A 13,946-nucleotide genomic window follows, 5' to 3' on the forward strand; every position below is an offset into this window, starting at 1 on the left:
ACTGGTAAATAGGAGGAAGTGTATGGGCCTTATTGGCTATGCCAACCTGTGCGTTAGGCAATTTAAATCTATAGGCATAGACAACAGGCCTTCAGCAATCTTCGGCTTTATTTATGCGATCGACGGTTATATTGATACCGTCCCACGCGAGGCAGAAAGCAAACTACTTAAGCACGTTTGATGCACATGACCGTCTCACATGGGCACAAACTAATTAGAGCTAACAACCTTGTCGAAGGCATCACTTGTTCACTGGTGTCTATCACAGTCAGAGCAAGGACGTTACGTTCGTCTCTGAGAAATATTAACAACGAGGTGTGTTCAGTAAGCGTCCCTTTGCAACACTTTAAACCCTATGCTGCTGTGGATACGATCTACTGGATATCTTTAATGCGATAGAGTTCAATTCATTTATGATGAAAAGCAGCATATTGTTAAAAGTTTATCACTTATAATTTGGTGGGTCGGACTCACTGTAACAGTCTGTTGCACAATCTAAAGTTAGTGCTATCTCGCAAAGTTTATTATTTCTCAAAGGCTCATAATATTCATATTGCCCAAATAGCAAAAGTAATACAAGTCCGTGTTTGGGTCAAACCCTTATAGAACACAATGAAAAAAATAATCAGTAGAATTTCGGCTCAGTGTAGAAATTTGGCATTTACAGCGTGCATTTTCTACAGAGTATTCAGGAAAAGATCTCTACAATTAGTTTGCATATAAACAATAATTATAGAAGAGCTTGCCACTAAATTATATAGATCTATTCAACTGAGTGGTTTTTGGATATTTCTTTCGAAGAGAAAAATATTTTTCAAGATTTAGAAAACGAATTCCAAGCATAACGAGCTTCCTAAAGCATAAATGCACTAGCAAATTCACACCTTTCCCTTTTTTTCTCATTTCCAGTATAAACGCAAAGGTAACGTGCTGTAAATCGAGAGGGAAATCTCGTTCTATTGCGCGTAGGCTTAGCTGGATAATATAATATTGGCGACAACGACGTGCCTTGGAAAAATTCGTTTCATGCTAAAGCATGTAAGACACTTGCCCCCTTATATGTTATGTAAAATGAAGGAAAGTTGACTTTTTCGGCAGTTCTGTCAACAACGATTGACAAACACGCAAAGTGGTTCTTTCTAACTTCTGTTACGGAGTTACATCCAGTGTGGGTGCTCAAAAAACGACCGGAACTTTCTAAAAGCTATCAATGTTCAACTTTTCTCATATTCAACAATTTCCGAACAATTGAAAATTAATACGGGATTTGGATCATAAGGCCCTTTCCAGTGCGAACTAGTGAAACCACTCACTGTACGAGGGTAATAATCACACAGTTAGTGCTTAATTGTTAGGAAAGCACAGACTAGTTGGTTCGAGCAAGTGCGGCAGCTGTTACAAATCTGTCTGGGGGTTTATACCATAGGTAAAAGCAGCTAAATAGTAAAGCTATGAGGCGTTACAAATCAAATGGCGCAACTCACTCGTTCCCGATACTTTCTGAGCAAAGAAGTAATAATATGTACATAAATTCGGTATCCTTCTTGCCATATCTGATATAGGCAATGCCTCTTGGAGCATTTTCAGTCTTTTTTTTTTTCGTCTGTTTCCAGAACGCGAGGGAGTCTGAATAACTGACGTTTGCTATCGCACCCCTGCGATATCTCGTTATCAGTGAAATGGTGACATACCTGTTCCACTCGCGCGTATCCTATTATGAAACCACTAAGGTAATATCGATATTGAATTTATAGTTGTTGAGGTAAGGTTTACGATTTTGATCTAAGGACGTACTATCTTATACGTAATCGAATATATTTGTTCCTTACAATGATTTCTACGGTCGCCGTGCCTAAGGGCGTTTTTCGTGTATGGCTTTCTCATAATCAACACCCAATCATAACACAAGAGTAAGAAGTTGCGCTAGTTATTTTTTATGAATACATTTCTATGCATCGCACCAGGTGTTCTGCTATGTGCTCAGAAGCATCGGTCCCTAATTAACCTAACTCTACTCAGTTAATAGATAAAAAAAAAACGTTAGATCTATATTTTATTCTCAGTCAAGTTTTATTTACTTGGTTATATATCCTTCTAGCCCTTTAGTGGACCAGCAATTGATCACATCCACCATTCTTCTACTGGAATATTATAAGCTTTGGAAAGAGGACAGCATAGCGTACGTGCACAAGTACTCAATGCTACATCCACCCAGAGGAAAATTCACATGCTTCGAGGCAGTTCGTTGTCGCATTGGCACGTATCACCACCTTAGACTACCTGGACTGCTACAAAACAGCATCAAATATCCGGTATTTAATCTGACTAAAAAAACTTTATCAACAGGTTGTTTGCTATTATTAATTTCTCCACAACATTGCTAACTAATTTTCGAAAATAAATATATTTTTTGGGAGTTTACATAAGGGTCTTAACTTTATGCTCGACATAGTGAAGTTTATATGGATTTTGTTTTAATCAACACTCGTATCATCAATGGGTCAGAGCATTAATCGAGTTCTTACAAAAAAATGTTCATGATGGTATAGGTACAGTTGACACAATATAAGTTCTGGCCAAAAATAATTAAGTATCTACCCGACTTTATGAACGTAATAAGGCAAAAATCATCATAGCGTATTGCCTCCGAGGACCATGCCAAAATGACGCTTAAAAAACACTCTACGGGACTGGAAATCATTTCTATGAAAAATAATTGCTCCTTATGGTGTGTTCTCGATATGATACGCGCTGCTTTTACTACTGCTATCGTAACGCTGTGGCGGACTGTGTCGCAATACAGAAAAATCTAAAAATCTTTGAAGTCGTCCGTGGATCTGTGGCGGAAAAGGGCCTACATCTATTAGTAGAACTTTTCTCTTTATTGAACTACAGACATTACTTTGGAACAGCAGTAACAGCGGTAATATCCCATATGTATATTAAAGTTTACTTCAAGATCAAATAGGCACTATCCTAAAAACATTGGACAAAAGTCTGTGCTTTCGTTCACACTCTTATATCATGTTATAGCTGGCTTCACTTCGACTACATATGTTAATATAGCAAAAAAGACGAGTTTATACATTTCCAAAGTTAACCAGTGATACCTTTTTTTCAAGACAATAACAATATTTATTATTGTTTTAATATTGACGTGAATCTGGAAATAGCCTCCTGGTAAAAACTGTATTAAACTCGCCGCGAAATTTTACGTTTTTTAAAACGTGCCTTCTTAGATATTCGTTGCGTATTTTTCGATTGAAGGGTATTGATATTTACCATTTTGAGTATTCAGAGATTTCTCTTAATTTTGGCATAATAAATTCTTTGTAGTTGTCCAGTTCCTTTATGTGCATACATTCAGCGTAAATGGGGCATAATACCCGTAAGATGTCATTGACGCTGGTGTACTGCAAGAGCAAATGCGTACCTTACAGTTGCATTAAATGTAAAACTAAATTCTTGTCATTGGAAAGAAAAAGGGGCAATTTGATGTCAAACTACGGCCTGATGTCCCTCTATATTTGTATTACTATTATTATCCCTATATAGATATTTCTATTACATTCCAGGGTAGCGAACAAAAGAATTGAATCCTACTCTTTCAAAAAAAAAATAGAGAAAAAGCATTAGGTCACGTGTGCTACCAGCTCTGGGTATCTGGCGAATGCCCGTTATAACGTGAAATAACGAAACTCTTTACAAATCTATTGTAGAAAAATTTCACTGTGTCTGACAGATATTAAAGTAGGAACCTATAATAAATTATAGCTAAAAATATAAAAAGTTATTTACTTTATTAACAAACATGAATATGAATAGGTGAAATCTACCGTTTATTAAAATTTTTAAGCCCCTGAGAGGGGGAGTGTTCGGGCGGGGTGGGTGGGTTCGGACCTGTATTCATAATGCATGGTCAGCCGCTAATCAGCTAGTACCGCGATCATTTCGATTTTTAAAAAATGTGATGTTTATGATACTAGAAGCACATATCTTCGATTCTTGATCGGGGTGGCGTTCCAGAAGGTTTTTAAATTAAACTACAAAAAATAAACACTATTTTGGAAAGATGAGATCCTGTTATTTATCATTCGTGTGATGATCATCACAATATTTCTCGTCTATAGTTATCTAGACTATAAAGTGTTTAAAGCATTCCGGACCCGTATCCTCGCCAATTGTTTATACGTCAGACTGGGGAACTTCACCCAAAAATTCCCAATGCTTACATTTTGTGAACCGCTGTAGCAAATATCAAACAATCAAATGCATTCATGTTTGTCAAGTGAAAATTTAGCGACAGTTATACAACAACGATCTAAAATAACCGTGGATTCAAATAGAAAAACTCTGACACTGAACCACGTGCGTGCAGATGACCCAGTTCAGAGTTCGTCCGTGGCTTTGAAAACCAAAGCTCACAACGCTTCGAACCGATTGCAAATATTCATCGATTTATCTGTGAAATTAATTTCTAGGATCATCAATCAGTTGAAAAAGAAAAATACCGTTTGACTTTTGCATGTTCTAGTGTCTTTTCCAATTCTATTGTATATCATAGTGTTGGTGGGATCTGAGTTGATGCCCTGGAGTTCTTGCTTCTGCAGCTGGCCAGACCTTAGCGAAGTGCACAATGTTCAATTGTGGAATCAATATCGAAGCTGCCCGTCCCGATTTATAGAAAAGAGCTGCAACATAAACAGAACATTTGGGCATCACTCTTACTGCGCAAAAATGACAGATAGTGCGAATGGAATCAATCTTAACCCATACATCAATCCGGTCGTTTCTACAGCGTAAATCAACCTCTATCAAAGAACTTCATTGAGGGCTTGTACAAGTAGCGTTTCGTTTTCCTAATGCTGTGGTAAACATTATTTTTTATTTTTCTTAAGTTCTGGATGCAGTTAGTTGCGTTCGGAGAAAGCAATACCTTCTGGTAGTTTTAACTCCTACTACTTACTTTACGTCATAACTCTCACCTTCCGCAAGGCTACCATCATTTCATTACTACGAAGCCCAAGTGCATCATAATATATTGTATTTCTTTGTCAATCATCGCTTTGATCTTAAATTTTTTTAATAACTTAGCAGCCCAGACGTTTTATAGCGAACTAACACATGCACCCGAAGTAATGCTAAACCTGTAAGAAGCTTATCGTGTAGGGTAATCCCTACAGGCTTTTCGTTATATGACGAACAGCATATGAATGAATCGTAGATGTGTTACTGTCTCGAGCACTACGGAATATTGTTAAAGCCACGTATATTGATTTCAGTTTGTACTCGCAGACGCGCTGCACCCTGTCTGTGCGACCTAATGATTGTACTGACCGCTCCTGCGCTATAATAATCGTAATCGATTTGTTGAAGCAAGTTTAGTACGAGATCACGCATGAAAATGCAGACTGTATAGGATATAAATTCAAAATGCTTTATTTTAGGTGACAAAATGGCAGCTGTAACCCGAAAACGCGCTACACTTGACCTTTTGAGTTTGATGAATACCGCCTTTGGCCACTTTCGAAAAAGGGGCATTTGTTAGCTAAGCCGATGCCCCTTATTTTCGAGCTATATGCATGAGCCGACTAAATCTATCAGGTCGCTTCCGGAAGTTTCCGGTCTTAATGAACCGTCACTGTCGAAAAATCGCTTTTTTGCAGTCCGACACGCCCACTTCTAGAAACTAAATATGACGTATGATCTTGTTTATTCTAGAACCCAAGCGTATGTTCACGCCCGGAATAATGTATAATACTTGAACAGCAGCAGCGGAAAATGGCTCTTAAAGAGGAAACAAAAAGCTCTTAAAGACCGGAAATAAATTAAAGCTTTTTTCAGGCTCGGGTAAATCGCAAAGTTCTCAATCGTGAAACTGACGAATTAGATCCTATTCGAATCCTAATACGTTCTATGCAAATAATTTTTACAGCCTGACCTTTAAACCTGAGCGCTTACTAGGCCATCCGAAATAAAGAAAAACACACAGTATATCGTAATATTCCAACGCTTATAAAAATGTATTTTTCAGAACTGCTTAATGCCGATGTGTGGCAGTATACGTATGTATCCATACAGAATTGGTATAGAGGAAACTAGTAAATTTTTGAATAATATAGTTTTTTTTGTTTGTTTCATGGATACTTTTACCTATCGCTATGATATAAGTATCTACATTTTGATATAATCTGTAAGTAAGCATAATAAGTTCTCACATTTTGATGATTGTATGATATAGAAGTATCTACATGTATCACCGTTGTTAAATTTCCTCGCAATAAAATGTTGTAGACTTAGACTAAAGCGTTTGTAGAGAAAGACAGTATAACTAACTGAACGTTTAAGTTTAGGAGAATGGTAAGATACATATGTGCCGCATACCAACACTTGAACGGCAGTTCTACAACATATTTTTCTAACTCAACCGCACTGATTAAGACACTGTGCATCAAAAAAGTAGTTTTCTTTGTTTACGTCAGCCCCAATGGGATCCGACGGCATGATTATTTCCAGCAGAAGCAGCGGTTATCGTAATCACTTCATGATACATCGTTCTCCTCATTGAATTCGGATGCAACAAACCAAAACTTCATTTTAATTTTTTTCATCTCGTTTCTCTGGCACGTCCGCTGTGGCTCACCTCAACATTCTAAGGCTTCCTACACATTTGATTAATCAGACTGCGAAACGTGTACTGGCACTTCTACCTAAGCCAACAGTGCCCTAAGTCTCCGTTAAGAGCAAGAGCCGCGATCCCTGCTTAGTGCTCCGCTATGACACGTTGACTTCATTGAAGTAGTAGCACTGATGTGGTACTGATGACGCAGGAAACTGAGAAGACGTTTTATAGTCCACACATAATAAATGCAATGGATTAACTAACCCAAAAAACAAAAATGTTCTGCTGCTTTTTCTTAGTGGAGGGTTACAAAGATATCGAGTAAATAATATAGCATATGATTTCATGAGAACTGAAGATAACATAAATACGTTGAAAGTTACTTTATACCTACAGCGGTGAGGTTGTTTTGAAGTGAGATGATGGCTTGAGTTCGCTGCATAAGCACTGAGTAAAGTTTCGACTGAAATATAGTAAAAAGCCACTTACAGATATTGTTGTTAATCTTAAAGGAAGAAAACGTCATGAGTTGTCGCTGTGCTCTTTTTTTGAACACATAGCCAAAATATGAACTTTAAAAACAAAAGACTCGGTATCGTTAGTTCCTTTTAAGTTGGTATGTTCAAAACGAGTACTATTAAATAATAGTTGGGTGACTTTTATGAGTCTAGTAAAAATAGATTCGGACTACTTCTACGAACAAGCTTGACCAATGCCTGTTTATAACTCTTCAGGAGACTTGTTTTCGTTTTTGCTGAATTTACATTTTCAAGAATCTTAATAATTTCGACATGACCTAACTGATTACATTGATTGTTGTAATTAGAACATGAGTGACTTACTCGACCGCTCTTTACGTTGATTTATGTTCAGGGGCGGAATTTGTTTGTGCTATATATATATGTATGTATGTATGTATATACACGTGCAAGGTGTACGGAACCGTGCTACAGACACCACGCGTCATATTGCCCAAGAGATTTTATATACATTAAAGTAGCCATTAAAATAGTCAACCGTGACTCATATGATATTACTGTTTATTCTCTTTGTGACTGTGCTTATTTCTACATTTTTTTTTACTTGTAATTTTATATATGCACTAATGGACAAATAATATTCGATAATTATTCTTTTTAGCTCCTCTAAAATAAAATTATTAAGTGCCCTCTCTTAAAAATCGTACGGTTTACCTATGTTAAGCAGAAAGGTTAAATCTGCTAAGCAGTATCGCTAAATGGCTACCATGGAATTCGTTATTATAGCCCATGGTAGAGAGAAAACGTTTAGTATACTTCGTTTAAGCATCGTGAACTGGAATGTGTAATAGGTAATATATTGATGCTGTTCCCACACAGTGTTAACAGAACGAGGAACCGGGATTCGCGGACGCATCAACCCATAACCAGCGTGGCGGGCAGGCGAGTCATTCTAATGGTTGTATTGGTTAATAGCAGCGCCTTGTAAGAGAAAGGAGGGGCATCGAAAGACAGCGGAGCAAAGGTTTATTAAGCGAAACACCTTTGATTTATAACAACCGTACCGACTCTGTTGTTTTTTTCCCAACCTTACTCCCCTCCATCCCCTGTTCGGCTCTCGTTTTGCCGTCTTGTTCGAGGCCTCGTAGAGCATATTTGCTGTATTGTTCTCTGTTGACCGCAGGACCTTTTAGCTTTATGCTGAAAGCGGCTTACAAGACGTGAATGAAGTTTTCTAGGGTGTACGGCCTGTGAATGCACATAGTGTAAAGAAACGTCTATGGAATTGTACGTGCGTTATCACCTGTTTTCCGAAACGATGCCGTACAAAAATTCAATTTGAATACACGAAGTCGTAAACTAAATTTCTACAGGTATACTTTGATATTGGTTCAAGTAATTGTATCGTAAATTTGGAAAAACTAAGATTTGTACCTGGTGCAGATTTGTAGAAGCGTGTCTCATTATTATTCGCAGTAACTCAATTCGTAGAATAAATATCGCGCTTCATAACAAGCAAACATCTTAAATCCGTGAACGCGATACTCCTTAGTCTAATGGGCACCTTACAAATGCATTTGTCAGTTCCAACCTTATTGCACGAAGTCGTCGGTCTGATTTGAAATTGTCTACCTTGAACGTTCCTTGAAATTCACGAACTTGAAATGAGGATCCAACGCGGACTCGGAATAAAAATTTTCTGCTTCTTTTATATAAAAGGCGTTGAATTTCTTAATGATTAGCTCAAATAAGTATCAGTATCAAATGATGAGTGGCTTAGATAAGCATAAGCAAAGAAAAGAAAGCTATTTTAGATTGTAACGTATAATATATTAAATCAAAGCAAAATAACCTCACGTAACCACGGTGACATCAGTTCATAGACGCCACTCTATATTATTAATTACACAAATCCTATGTTACCTCCTAAGTCTCGCACTGAAGTGGTGTCTTGGCGGGCCTTTGAAAGCTATGGCTGTTGTCATGTTAAACGTCAACTGCCGCGTTACTGCTTGGAGAACAACTTTTCAAGCTAGTGTTTAAAAAAGGACGCTTTATTATATTTTAAGAGTGCTATGTGCGTTTAGAATGATACTTTATCAATGCATGATAATCTTCATTGGAATCGAAGCCTACGGAAGATGTCCTACGGAAGCACGCATACGTTCGCGTACTATTGCTTCCATCATATGTCCCGTCACTTTGATCATATTATAACAAAACGCTACGTTTAGGTGAGACAATAGCGTGGCACATGTGCTTCATCGCGAGTATATACCTTGATCTGCGAGAGTATAAGGGAAACTTCTGAGTAGTAACAAGGACGTGCGTGAAGCCAGAACAATTTCTGATCATAACTCGAATAGAAACTAGCGCTGGCTGTAGCAGGGTACTTTACACGGTTAGCTGAATATATATATATATGCTTTCTAAATTGCTCTTGGACATGCCATTGTATGCGTGTTGGGTCAAGCTTTAGTAAAGTGTATAGCAAAAAATGACATTCTTTTTCAACGAAATCATTTTCGCAATAAAAGTACCACTTCTTTTCTTCCTTAGATTATATATAATACTAAATTGTTCTAAATCTGTACTAAAATATTCTTAGCTAAAACTGTAAGATTATTATTACTATTTTTCTATGAAATTAATACAACAGTTGCACTTGAGCTTATTTTTTTTACAGATCAGTGAAACCTCTCAGATCCAGTACACCTAATGAAAGCCTATTGCTCGCAGCGCGATGGAAAGCATTTGGAATGTACTATGGCTAAGGAACGTAACTATATTTATCCTGATTATATGTGATACGCGATTTACTAATATTATAACTAAAACAATTAAAAAAAATCGTGGCCTCTCCAACCCGGAAACTTACCGCTGTGTGTTCAGCTTAGTTTCTTATTCGAAGCTCTGTCCTTGTTTTGATAAGCTATTGTGCATTAAATACGTTAAAAATTTATACTCCTATTAAATCTAAGTAATTCTAGATTGGTCTATTAATTTCCCATTTTGTAAAATTTCACTGCGGTCTATTTTCCGTAACATAAAAACAACGTACCTGCCTACGTTTAGTTTGTCCGACAACGGTTCGTCCGATCATCAGCGCCGCACATATTGAGCACAGTGCTTAGGACGTAAAAACATATCAGAGTAAAGGCACCATATAGAGCATTAAACGTCTCGGTGCAAGATATTAACAGAAAACTTGTAACTAATGAGTGCTTTTTATGGTAAGCCTGCAGAGGTTATTCCTGGGCAGCATGCTGGCCAATTATATTGAAGCGGTTCTTATTTCAGCTCTGGGGAATCTACAGAGCTTTTTGGGAAAGTAATATATGAAGGGGCACACTTCATAGCATCGTATAAAATCTCTATTACACAGCTTACTCTATATCATCTGATCAAACAACGTGTAGTTATTGAACTGTGTTCTGTATGTTGCTTTACAACAGAGATAGAGCTAGGAAATCATTAATACATGTGTGCTCCTGTACTCCATTTCCTAGTCGCAAACAACGAGTACAAGAGCTCCCCACGAGGTAGCCATCGGTCCACGGTTGCTACGCTTCTCAAAAACAAGGTATATCCTTAAAGTGCTGTCTCTTGCTCCGTGTTTCCATAAGATCAGTTGTTTTATGTAGGAACTTCGCTCTGACTTTTATACTTCCCATAGGATGTGTTCCATTAATTTTGGCTGTCAGCTTTTACAAGTGGCTGCCGGGTCAATCGTCCACATATAGCAAAATTCAGTTGCTAAAGTAACAGCGTTCGTTCTCCACATGTTGGTCGTTCGAAACGTATTGACCGTTCTTAGCCGAAACTGAAATAAATGTTTTTTATATTTTAAAATGATATTATAAAGCAGAATTTTCAATCGATGACTTTTTGTCACCTTTCTGACAACAGCATAATCTCCTCACCGGGAAAGTTCAACACTTTCCAGGCTAATAATTGCAACAAATGATTTTCGCATCTTTTCATAAACATCATTAAGATAATTGAGCGGAGACCGAGACGGATGATAGTCCTTTGGTGTAAGACCCAAGCTATAGCCGGTGAATATATCATTGTTTTGTTTTTATCTAATTTTTCCTGGTAGTTGAAAATGTATGCTGTCTGGCATTGTCATAATGCAAAACGAACCCTTTTCTCTTTACTAGTTTCGGTCGACTTATTTCAGTAGCCTGTTATAACCTTATTATTTGTTAATAGTGGAAGTTCGAACCAATCGTTTTGTCAGGTGAAAGCAACTCAATGCATGATTCCTTTTCAATGCTATAGCTTCACGTTCTTAGACGTCTGTCTGGGCTTCGTCACAGATTGTGGAGCACACTTCTGTCATACGAAATCCAATTCCAGCGCCCAATAGTCAATTGCCTTAAGAAAAATTCGATTTCGTTGCGTGTCTACACTTTGCAAATAAAAACACAATCGAGTAAATGCTTTTGCATCAAATCGTACGGGGCCCAAACATATTTTTGTTTTTTTTTTTTGTTTTTATAGCCAGCTCTCTTCAAATGGTTCAGAATTCTTTGATGATGGATGTTTAGTTCTTCGGCGATGTTACGGTTACTCACATATAGGTTCTGTTCTAACTCGCAATAATTTCATCAAGTGCCGTTATAATTGACCGATTACTATGAGAGTCATCTTTTATATCGAAATTTACGACGAAATTTCACTTACCTTTAAGGCATTCTGTCTTAAATATGAATCAGGGTATATCAACAAGGTCAGCTTGTCTAGTATTGTCGAAACTCAAATTTTAAGTAACACTAGCGTCAAGCCGACGCGACCAATATTTTAGACCTTAGAGCCATCTAGCTAGACAAATAGTATTGTTAACGGCTCAATATTTGGCAGAAATGTTCTTCTAGTATTATTTTGCGTATGGTTTAAGGGTTTGCAGGTTACAGATAGTTACTGAATTTAGCTCGATGCAATGGATATTTGACATACTATATTATTAGATATGTCCTATATAGCTTGTCAGATGGTAACTAAGCGCCTACCGGTTTCAGCTAAACAGGATTTGACGCGTGGGATCAGTATCAAATCGCCTGCACTCAAATCAAGAATCTGAAGTAACCGAAGCGTTATCGCAAAGAAAGAGCCCGTCGGGCGTCGTCGCTTTAGGACTTTTCTAAAAACTCTTGTAGCTGCTGCTATCACTCGGAAGCGTGTGCAACGCTTTTCTGCTAGCACCTGTATGTCTACACGTCGAATTCCCACTATAGCCTTACGGGCCTTTAGAACCAAGCAGCATCAGGCTCAAAGCACGTTCTTGTCGTGCCTCGATGTGACGAACTAAATGGTTATATTGTTGTTGCCTCACTGTTGTTATTGCTGGCATCGTTACCGCAGTAGCATCGTTGTGTAGGGGTTCGTTGCAGCGATTTCACCAAGGTAACACGAAAAACAACAGGTGGAGAAAAACAAAGATCTCCGAGATGACGATCGAGTAAAAAAAAACAGGAGTTATCATTTAACCAGAAAAATCAGACGCAAGCGGTAAAGACAGCCGATGCACAAAGGGAGTTTTTATGTGATGCTTGGGTCGTGGTGGCAACAGCGGAATGGCAACAACATTGCCTGAATCTAAAACCGTTGCCGAATGCGTGGAACTGAAACGTAGCCAGCAGCAGGCAAAAGGTACCAGCAAAGCTTGTTCCACTTATATACACCTTTTCTACCAGCTCTTTCTGTAGCTTTCCTATCTCTTACCCCCCACAGATTCTTCGCTGCCAGTTGTTCAAAATGCCGCCTCCTTCGCGAAACTACGGAATTATCGCTGCTACTGCTCACGATACTGCTACCTTTGTCGCTAGCGCTTAACCTGTCAATAGCAAAAAAGCGTCAGATATACAGGCGTCGTCCGAGAGCCCGCCGGAAAATGCTTCTGCCAATATAAAGCAGGAGCAAAGGAAGGAACAGAAATTGGGAAAAATATATATATATATAATGTCAATCGTTATGCAATAAAAATTGTCCTATGGAGTTGAAAGGGGTGCGATATGATTTAGGTAGGACGAGGTCGCTTTGGAATCTGTCGCTCTTGCTTAGCAGACCAGATATAAGATGCAATCGTGCTTATCGAAAAGTTTAAAAAATTGCCCGTTGATGGACAACTTCGAAATTCTAAATACAATTATTATTACCGTTTCAAATATAGAATTAGTAACTATAGTTGATTTAATTCACAGTTCAGTCGGTCATGGTATCAGAAGGTGTTCAAAGGCAGAGTATAAAAGTTATGCATCTAATCTGATGGTATCCATATGAAAAACTTTGGTATCGTAGAAGTATGTTGCAAGGCTTCTCATTAAGTTAGAGACAGTGACTTCATACAAAACTTTCGAGAAAGATTATGACGTATTACTTAAGCATGAAATCTATGAATTTTTTCAGTGCGCTATTTTTCGTTGTACGAAAAATATCCGTTTTTCTCGTTGGTTATAATAGAGATTAGTTTTGCGCAAAACATTTATGGGAACTAAGCCACGTGTAATCCCAGCCAAGTTTTAAAAGGACCCATCACAGCACATGGGAACTATTTGTGATGTTAATGATGTAGGCATTGTAAACAGAATTTATGAACATTCAAATGCGTTCATATCTATTCATTCTTATCTTCGTTGCTATAAGAAAATTGCATGTTAGCAGATTATCGTTGTGAGAATTATGAACTCTATGTATTATGGGGGGTGTACAGGATATGGGGGGTGCAAATGGTAAGACATGAACCTAGTCTAGGCGATTCAACTAATATATTCAAGACACAGCTATTTCTGTGTCATGAACTTCTTATTTTTTATTATTATGTATTGATTAATGACTAAAAG

General features: G+C 37.8%; 1 long non-coding RNA gene across 2 annotated transcripts in view; it reads left to right on the forward strand.

Annotated features, from left to right (window-relative positions):
- Positions 1-13,108, forward strand: part of LOC111264605 (uncharacterized) — a 77,261-nt gene extending 64,153 nt beyond the window's left edge. Inside the window, exons 1-4 of one of the 2 annotated variants that reach the window (XR_015312738.1) lie at positions 983-1,038; positions 1,614-1,730; positions 2,099-2,312; positions 12,126-13,108. This is a non-coding gene — a long non-coding RNA (uncharacterized LOC111264605). Of the gene's footprint in view, positions 1-982; positions 1,039-1,613; positions 1,731-2,098; positions 2,313-12,125 lie in introns of those variants that run through there. The other variant, XR_002682945.2, reaches the window with a different exon arrangement.
- The last annotated feature ends 838 nt before the right edge of the window (positions 13,109-13,946 follow it).

The sequence above is a fragment of the Varroa jacobsoni genome, unplaced genomic scaffold (genome assembly GCF_002532875.2).
Source record: "Varroa jacobsoni isolate VJ856 unplaced genomic scaffold, vjacob_1.0 scaffold_879, whole genome shotgun sequence".
Classification (NCBI taxonomy): Eukaryota; Metazoa; Arthropoda; class Arachnida; order Mesostigmata; family Varroidae; genus Varroa; species Varroa jacobsoni.